Raw genomic sequence first — 8,865 nt, 5'->3', positions numbered from 1 at the left:
CGCACTCCACGTGCTCAACGCTGCTCCCGGCCCCTTTCCGTACTCGGCCTTGCACTCAACGTGCCCAACGCCATCCCTGGCCCTTCGTCGTTCCTGGCCCCAGCCGTTCTCGGTATACACCGTTCCCGGCCCTGGCCGAACATTCACATCATAACATTCATAGCATAGCAAACAAGTACATAATTCTAGTCTAACATATTGGGCCCGACCCTGCATACCAATTCTATTTCAACACATTGGGCTCAGCCCTGCACACAAGCTCTATGGGAACAAGGGTTTTCTTACCTGAGTCCCAAGCTCTCTGAGCACCGATGTCCCGAGTACAGTCCTCTAACTTGAGCCTCTCCGAACCCCTAGTCACAACATATTAACAATATCCATTCATCAAATTCTAATCCAATAAATATCTCCGAGCCATAACCCCAACCCCCGGAACCTTGAATTCTATAAATCCGGGTGACAAAATCCATCCCGAGCCTTACCCATTGAATTCCCAAGCCTAAACACCCTTAAAAACACAAACTGGCACTAAGGGTCGCGACCCCACCCTCAAGAGCCGCGGCTAGCCTCAAAATAGAGGCTAGCACACCCCTGCAATACACACAGGCCGCGGCGCACGCACCAAGCGTCGCGGCGCGCATGAACACCTCAGCCACCCTCGGTTGTGGCACGCCCATCCTAGGGTCGTGGCGCTCATCACCAAACCCAGATTTTCTCACCATTTTTCCACACCTTTCCTCAAGCCAATTCATCCAAAACTCATCTATCAAACCCAGATAATTAACACATATAGTCTAGCTCAATAACAACTCATTAACAACATCAAAAATCTACTCCAAAACCCAACTAAAACCCCCAAGAACAATTAACTGCTCGAACAGATTCGGTCAAGTAGCAAGTGACTAAGGATCTTTCAACCCTCGATCACCTGGGGGGCACATGGGGTATATTGGTATATAATTTAACACAGGCAATAAGAGCACGAGTTAATATATCTGTTTTTAGGCTGACTTGTAAATTTTCGAAGTCCAAAAAGGCCATTAAGCTAACTTGTTTGACAAAGCTTAAGTAACTTGGAATTTTTTAAAATTTCAAGTTAGGAGCAGATATTCGTGTGACAATAAACATTATGCTCATAAAATGTTAGAGCAATAAGAGTGTGAGAAAGTATACTTAGTATGGACTTATGAAATGTCTGGAAATTCTATGTTAGAAAACTAAGTACTCATGCGAAAATATAAAGCATACATCAGAGTGACTTTACTATTCACAAAAAAAAAAACTTATAACTTTTTAAGTCTAAAAAGACTTAGAATGTTTTAAGTTAACAAAGAAAAGTAAAGTATAAATGCCAACAGCTCGGTTGTACGAGAAAAATATCAAAGCTGCTAAGCAAAAATTGTCTTCACAACAAAAAAGAGTAAACTACTGGCAAGGTACAAAGTCTAGCTGATCAGGTGCAAAGTTTTCCTGCTCGGGAGAGCAGATACAACTTCCCTGGTCGGCTAAGCATGTATCACCGATCGAGTAGAAAACTCTGTTGTTTAGCATGAATAACATCGATCAGTCTTTGGAGTGAATCAAACAAACATAAATCGATAAATGTAAAGGAAAAATATTTGTTACTACTCAGAAATTATTTTATTGGGTAGTAAAAATATTTTTTATTCCTTAGAAAAAACATGTGTGAAGGCAAAAATTTGGTGCCTAGTGTGAGTAGTGTCCAAGGAACTAGGCCCAGGAGTTTGGTGCCTAAGGCGCGGCATCTGAGCAACTGCCCTTGGTGTCCGAGCATGATGGTGCTGTGTCCGATCGGATGGGCAGCATGTCCGAACAGCCTAAAGGATGCTAGCAGCGTGTCCAAGAGAGGGTGCGTATGTCCGAGGAGCAGCAGTCCATGCGATGCTGGTTGGGAGATGGTGCGTACGTCCGAGGAGTTGCGTAGGAGTCCGACCGGACACCTGGTGTCCGAGGGTGCATGTCCGAGTGGCTGGCTAGGGCATCCGAGGAGCAGCTGCATGGTGTCTAACCGGCTAGATGCGTCCGAGCAGCTGCATGGTATCCGACCGGTTAGATGCGTCCGAGCGGCTGGGTGATGGTCCGAACAGATGTTGTGGTGCTTGAGTGGTTTGCATGAAGTGTCCGAGCAGCTTAGGGGCATACCCAAATGTCCAAGCGGTTAGATGAAAATGACCAATTAACTTTAAGGTCCAAAAGGACAATAAATCTCAAGGACATGGGCCACAAACACCATTTCTCATCCAAAACACATACTGCAACAAGATCAAAAAATAGAATTTGAAGAAATCAAAAGGCAAGTTCAGTCGTGGGTTTACGTGAAAGTTATCGACCGGGTAGGAGCTTTTGAATGACCTCAAGAACATTTTGCTAGAATAAAAGTTTATCATACGAAAATCGTATAATAAACTTGGGGGGCAAATGTTATCCCCAAAAATTGGAGATCGATGACGTGGCAATAGAGGTGACAAGTGGCAGTGCATGGTCCATAAACGACACATTAATAGTCAATAAATATATTGGCTCCTCAGAGTTGTGATAAAGTGATCTGGCTTAGAAGTGACCCGGTAGACCAATGAAGAGTTTTGACTGGCCAGTCAAGTGTCATGACCGACCAGGCATGACCTTGTCCGATCAGTCATATGATTGTCTGCCCAGTCATGACCATGTCCGACCAGTCATGACCATGTCCGACCAGTCATGACCTATCTGCCCAGCCAAGTGCATGTCTGCCCAGTCAAGTGCATGTCTGCCCAGCCAAGTGCATGTCTGCCCAGTCAAGTGCATGTCTGCCAAGTCAAGTGCATGTCTGCCCAGCCAAGTGCATGTCTGCCCAGTTAAGTGCGTATCTTCCCAGTGAAGGTTTGGCCGACCAGACTGAATGTGATATGGATCGACTAGATAGAGCAGGACTACATCAAAATTCCCAAAAACGGCTTCAACAAGAATCGGTCTTGGCATGTGCGGGAATCTCTCAATTTATCCCACAAATTTAGTGTATTGTTATATTTTGAATATTAATGTAATTTAAATATAATGAGAATAATAAAATATCCCGATTATGGGGGATATCATCTGTACGATCATGAGCCTATAAATACAAGGCTTATGGCATCATAAAGAGGACTTTTGGGAACTTTTTATTCGAATTCTGATTTTTTAGAGAGAGAGAGAGTACTTGTATTTGAGAGAATTCTTGTATCTTGTAATCTGCACTAAAGAAACTCAGGTTCATCTGATCTTGAGTGCAGATCTATAATCACAGCTCTAAGTGGATTAGGCTATTACCAACACATTGGGACTGAACCACTATAAAATCGTCTATGTCGTTTATTTTCTATTGAAGGTTTTATCGTTTCTGACGTTCACACGTCGTTGGCCAATAATGCGGTCAACAGCAGGGATATTTCTGGCCAACCATGAATGAAGACTCCATGGAGTTCGTGCGAAAATGTGACAAGTGTCAAAGGTTTTCTTAAATCCTGCGAGCAGCTCCCAACGAGTTAAAGCAGATGCAGAGTCCATGGCCCTTTGCAGTTTGGGGAATAGATCTAATCGGATCTTTTCCTACAGGAAAAGGTGGTGTAAAGTACGCGGTGGTTGCCGTCGACTACTTCACCAAATGGGCCAAAGTTGAGCCACTCGCGACCATAACAACGAAGAAAGTGCTTGACTTTGTAGTCAAAAACATCATTTGTCGCTATGGATTACCAAAGAAGATAGTCTCAGATAACGGCACCCAGTTCGACAGTGATCTATTCACGGACTTCTACAAACGTCACGATATTATCAAAAGCTTTTCTTCAGTCGCTCATCCCCAGGCGAACGGGCAAGTCGAAGCAGTTAACAAAACGTTGAAGCAATTATCTTTTTATTCTATTGTTTTTAATATTTGAATTATTTGAAATTTGAATATTGTTAGTTAGATATTTTTATGGATATTTGAATTTGTTTAACTATTTTGAGATATTTTAGGATTGTTATAACTATTTATATTTTATTTTATTTTTTAATGGTTAAAATATTAGCTAATAGTTATAACAACACAAGATATTTTGGGAAATAGTTAAGATATTGATTTTAAAATTTAAAAATGGTTAAATTTTGAAAAATATCATTTTTTTCAGTCAATTAATAAAGTATATTTTTTAATAAATGAGATTTAAATTAACTTTGGTTAATTGTTGATAAATCATATTTAAATTAAATTAATATTTTTGTTCAAATTAACATTAAACAAAGTTGATTGTTGATAAATTAAATTTAAATTAACTATTGTTAATTGTTGATAAATTTCATTTAAATTGTCTTATTTTTGTAAAATTTTTATTAATTTAAATTTTTGATAAATTCTAGATAATTAATTGTGGTATTTTTGCAAATGAAATAAATTGTAGTATTTTTGCATAAATTCATAGAATTGCTCATATAGTAACATGATTAGGCCCATCCAATTATAACATGTCTATTTGCACTATATGTGGTATTTTTGCAATTGAGTTTAGATGCATATAGTGGCCCATATGTTTGTTAGATATATGGTATTTTGCCAAATAAAATATTCATAAAATGATAGATTTTATTTGGGCCCATTAGAAAATGTAAAGTTTAAATTCTTCTCTTGTGGGTGATTCCATTGTGAAGGCCTATTTGCTTTGCATGACTATAGTGGGCCTAATCAATTAATAAAAATTAATAAAACGAAGGTTTAAATTCCTGTCTTTAGGACCTTGTATGGAAGATAGGGGACCTTTGTAGTGGGAACGACATACTAGACCCAGCCCTCTTCCATACAAGCTCAATTGTTAAGGCCCATTTACTTGAGTTGGACTTAATTGTATAGGTTCATTATATTAGTTAAACCTAAATATTGATTAGCAACAAATTAATTATAAATTAATTGAATTTGTTTCAATGTGAAACTTTAGAATTAATAGGAAATTATAGGACTTTGGTTTTAAAAATTTAATCTGTTTAATTTTTTTGTAAAACCATAGTCATTAATTTTCTAAAAATAAATAATAAAAATACTATTTTTTAATTTTATAATGAGCTTATTTTAAGAATTTTATTCGATATTCACTGTTGGTTTAACATAGTCAATAACTTAATGGGGCCTCGAGGCACTTTGATTCGTCCCCCTACGGAAGGTGTTCATTAGTTATTTTGACAATGTTAGATTTCGAAAGATAGATAATTATAGTCAAATTCTACTAGACTCACCCCTACTGTGACTACTAGGACTAAATCTATGATTATCGAAACTGTGGGTGTAGCTCATAAAATAAGAGATTTTGTTTTCTTATTTTGATCGAATAGTAGGTTGTTAATAGTGGTGTCCACTATTAAATGAGTTTACAACTCTATTTAACTAGTGGTATTTTTTACTCTCGCCAACCGGGACAAGGATATCATAGATTAGTTAAAAACCTAAAGAAATAGAGATATGAATGTTTTTGGTATTTTTTTCTCATATCTTACATATTTTTGGTATATGTTGTGCTATTTCTTGAAATATGTGTGAATAGAAGTTTTATTGAGCAAATGTGATTGATTTCTATTTTATTGGTAATTTGTAATTTTAAGTTAAGTAGTGTATGTGTCTACTCTCATCCTTTCTCAACTTTCGATGGAGAAACTCACTAGAGAAAAATTCCATAATTGGAAGCAGAATATCAACATAGATTTTATAGGTGACAACTCCGAGTTCGTCATGATTGAGGAATCCCCAGAATGAGCATCGTCTCCGCATGTTCTTGATAGCACCGTAAATGCTTGGATAACACCGTCTCCACACGTACGTGATGGCACCGTGTCTGCACGTTTGTGATCAACTCAACTATGGTTTAACGCAACTCATGAACGAGCTTCAGATTTTTGAGCCTATCATGGGTGGACCTAGTAAATGAGGAGAAAATAAGACTACTGATGTTGCTGTTGATCTAGCTAAGGCTGAAGCTAACTTAGCTTCGTCTTCGAAAGCTAGAAACAAGAGGAAAGGTGGACAAAACAACAACCCCAAGCCTGCAAAGGCTGCAAAGATGAGTGCACAACCAAGTGCACAGACGCCTAAGGGGAAGAACAAGAAGAACAAGAAAAATAAGAAAGGTAAAGATAAGTGCTTTCACTGCAAAGAGAATGGGCATTGGAAACGAGATTGCCCTAAGTTTTGGATTATTGATTCTAGATCTACGAACCATGTTTACAACTCTTTATAGCTTCTTGAATCGTGGGAGGAAGTGGACGAAGACAGCTTAAAGCTTAGACTTAGGAACGGAGTGTTCGTTAAGGTCCAAGATAGAGGAAGAGCTCGTCTGAAGTTTGGAAATAAATTTTAAATTTTAAATGATTTATTTTTTATTCCGGATTTTAGTAGAAATTTAATTTCAATTTCCATGTTGCAATTAGAATGATTTGTTATGACTTTCACAAGTTCTAATATATCTATTTCCTTCAATGGATCACAATTGTGTATTTCATGTTTGGAAAATGGGCTTTATATTCTACGACCTAATGAACCCCTCGCTCTTAACAATGATTTATTTAAAGTAGCTAAACCTAGGACCAATAAACGTCAAAAGACCGATAACGATAATATGACGTATTTATGGCACTTAAGACTAGGTCACATTGGCTATGATAGGATTCAAAGACTTACAAAGGACGGACCTTTGAGGGAACTCACCTTAGGTGAATTACCTATCTGTGAATCTTGTCTAGAAGGCAAACTGACCAAGCGTCCATTCTCTGCAAAGGGTGATAGGGCCAAAGAACCACTTGGTCTTGTGCATTCAGATGTTTGTGGACCTTTGAATGTACAAGCCATGGGTGGTTTTGAGTATTTCGTCACTTTCATTGACGATTACTCTAGATACTCATGTCTTTACCTAATGCATAGGAAATCAGAAACATTTTCAAAGTTTCAGAAATTCCTAGCAATGGCTCAGAACCAATTAGGTAAAACGTTAAAGATCTTGCGATCTGATAGGGGTGGAGAATATTTTGATATGAAGTTCCAAGATAATTTAACTAAACTTGGGATTTTATCACAACTTACTGCCCCAGGTACTCCGCAACAAAACGGTGTCGCGGAATGTCGAAACAAAACTTTATTGGAAATGGTTAGATGCATGCTAAGTTACTAAACTCTACCAATTTCATTCTAGGGACATGCAATTGAAACTGCGAACGACATTCTCAACGTCGTGCCGTCTAATTCAATCCTCAAAACACCTTTAGAACGCTGGAATGGTTGTGAACCTAGTTTATGCCATTATAGAATCTGGGGGTGTCCCGCTCACATCCTGAGGAAAAAGGAGGGAAAGCTAGAACCACGAACTGAAGTTTGCATTTTTGTTGGCTATCCTAAAGGTACTCGGTGTGGACTTTTCTATAGTCATTCAGAAAAGAAAGTGTTTATTTCTACAAATGCTACTTTTCTGGAAAATGACTATGTCCAGAACTTTAAACCTCGCAGCAAAGTAGTTTTAGAGGAGATGGTTAAAGAATTTACTCCAACCAATGTTCCATCGTCATCAACTCAAGTTGATGATGAAATTCCCACTCTTCATGTCCAACCGACGCTAGTTAATTTAAATGAAGAAAGTACCACTGTTCCTGAGCAAACAGTCACAGAGCCTCATCGTAGTGGGAGGGTTTCTAGGAACCCAGTTCGCTATTGTTTGGATGGTGAAACCAATATTGTTGTTGGTGGCACTAGTGATGATGATCAGTTGTCTTTCAAACAGACAATGGCTAGCCCTGAAAAGGAACTATGGCTCAAACCCATGAAACAGGAAATGGAGTCCATGTACTCAAATTTTGTCTGGGATCTTGTTGAAGCACCTAGGGACTTTAGAGCGATTGGGTGCAAGTGGATCTACAAGAAGAAACGAGGTGTTGATGGTAATATTGAGACTTATAAAGCTCGATTAGTGGCAAAGGGTTATACCCAAAGAGAAGGCGTGGACTATGAGGAAAATTTTGGTCCGGTAGCCATGGTCAAATCCATTCGCATCCTCCTATCCATAGCAGCCGCTATCGACTATGAGATCTGGCAAATGGACGTCAAGACAACTTTTCTTAATGGAAAGCTTGACGAAGTCATTTATATGGATCAGCCAGAAGGATTTAAAGTATCTGGACAAGAAGGAAAAGTTTGCAAGTTGAATAGGTCCATCTATGGACTTAAGAAAGCTTCTCGTTCCTGGAATCTTAGATTTGATGAAATAATCAAAACCTATGGCTTTGAACAAAATATTGATGAGCCCTGTGTTTACCAACTGAAGGCAAATCAAATAGTGGTATTCCTGGTTCTTTATGTAGATGATATCTTACTCATTAGAAACAGCGTTAAGAAATTATCAGATGTGAAGAATTGGTTGAGCACTCAATTCCAGATGAAGGATTTGGGTGAAGAAAGTTATGTTCTAGGTATCCAGATCATCAGGAATAGAAAGAATAGACTCTTAGCTCTATCTCAAGCAGCTTGAACGTTTCTCAATGAAAAATTCCAAGAAAGGGTGTCTACCGTGCCGCCATGGAATTCATCTTTCAAAGAAGCAGTCTCCCCAGACTCCTAAAGAGGAAGATGCAATGAGAAAAGTTCCTTACGCATATGCAGTTGGAAGTCTGATGTATGCCATATTGTGTACTAGACCAGATATCTGTTATACAGCGGGAGTAGTGAGCAGGTATCAAACCCAGGACTAGAACATTGGATAGTAGTTAAGCATATCCTGAAGTATTTGAGATGGACTAGGGACTATATGTTAGTCTACAAGGGTGGTGTTCTGAACCCTGTAGGCTACACCGATTCAGATTTTCACACTGATGTCAATGATAGGA

This window comes from Humulus lupulus, chromosome 6, assembly GCF_963169125.1.
Source record: "Humulus lupulus chromosome 6, drHumLupu1.1, whole genome shotgun sequence".
Taxonomy (NCBI): Eukaryota; Viridiplantae; Streptophyta; class Magnoliopsida; order Rosales; family Cannabaceae; genus Humulus; species Humulus lupulus.
Note: the sequence above shows the minus strand (reverse complement) of the source record.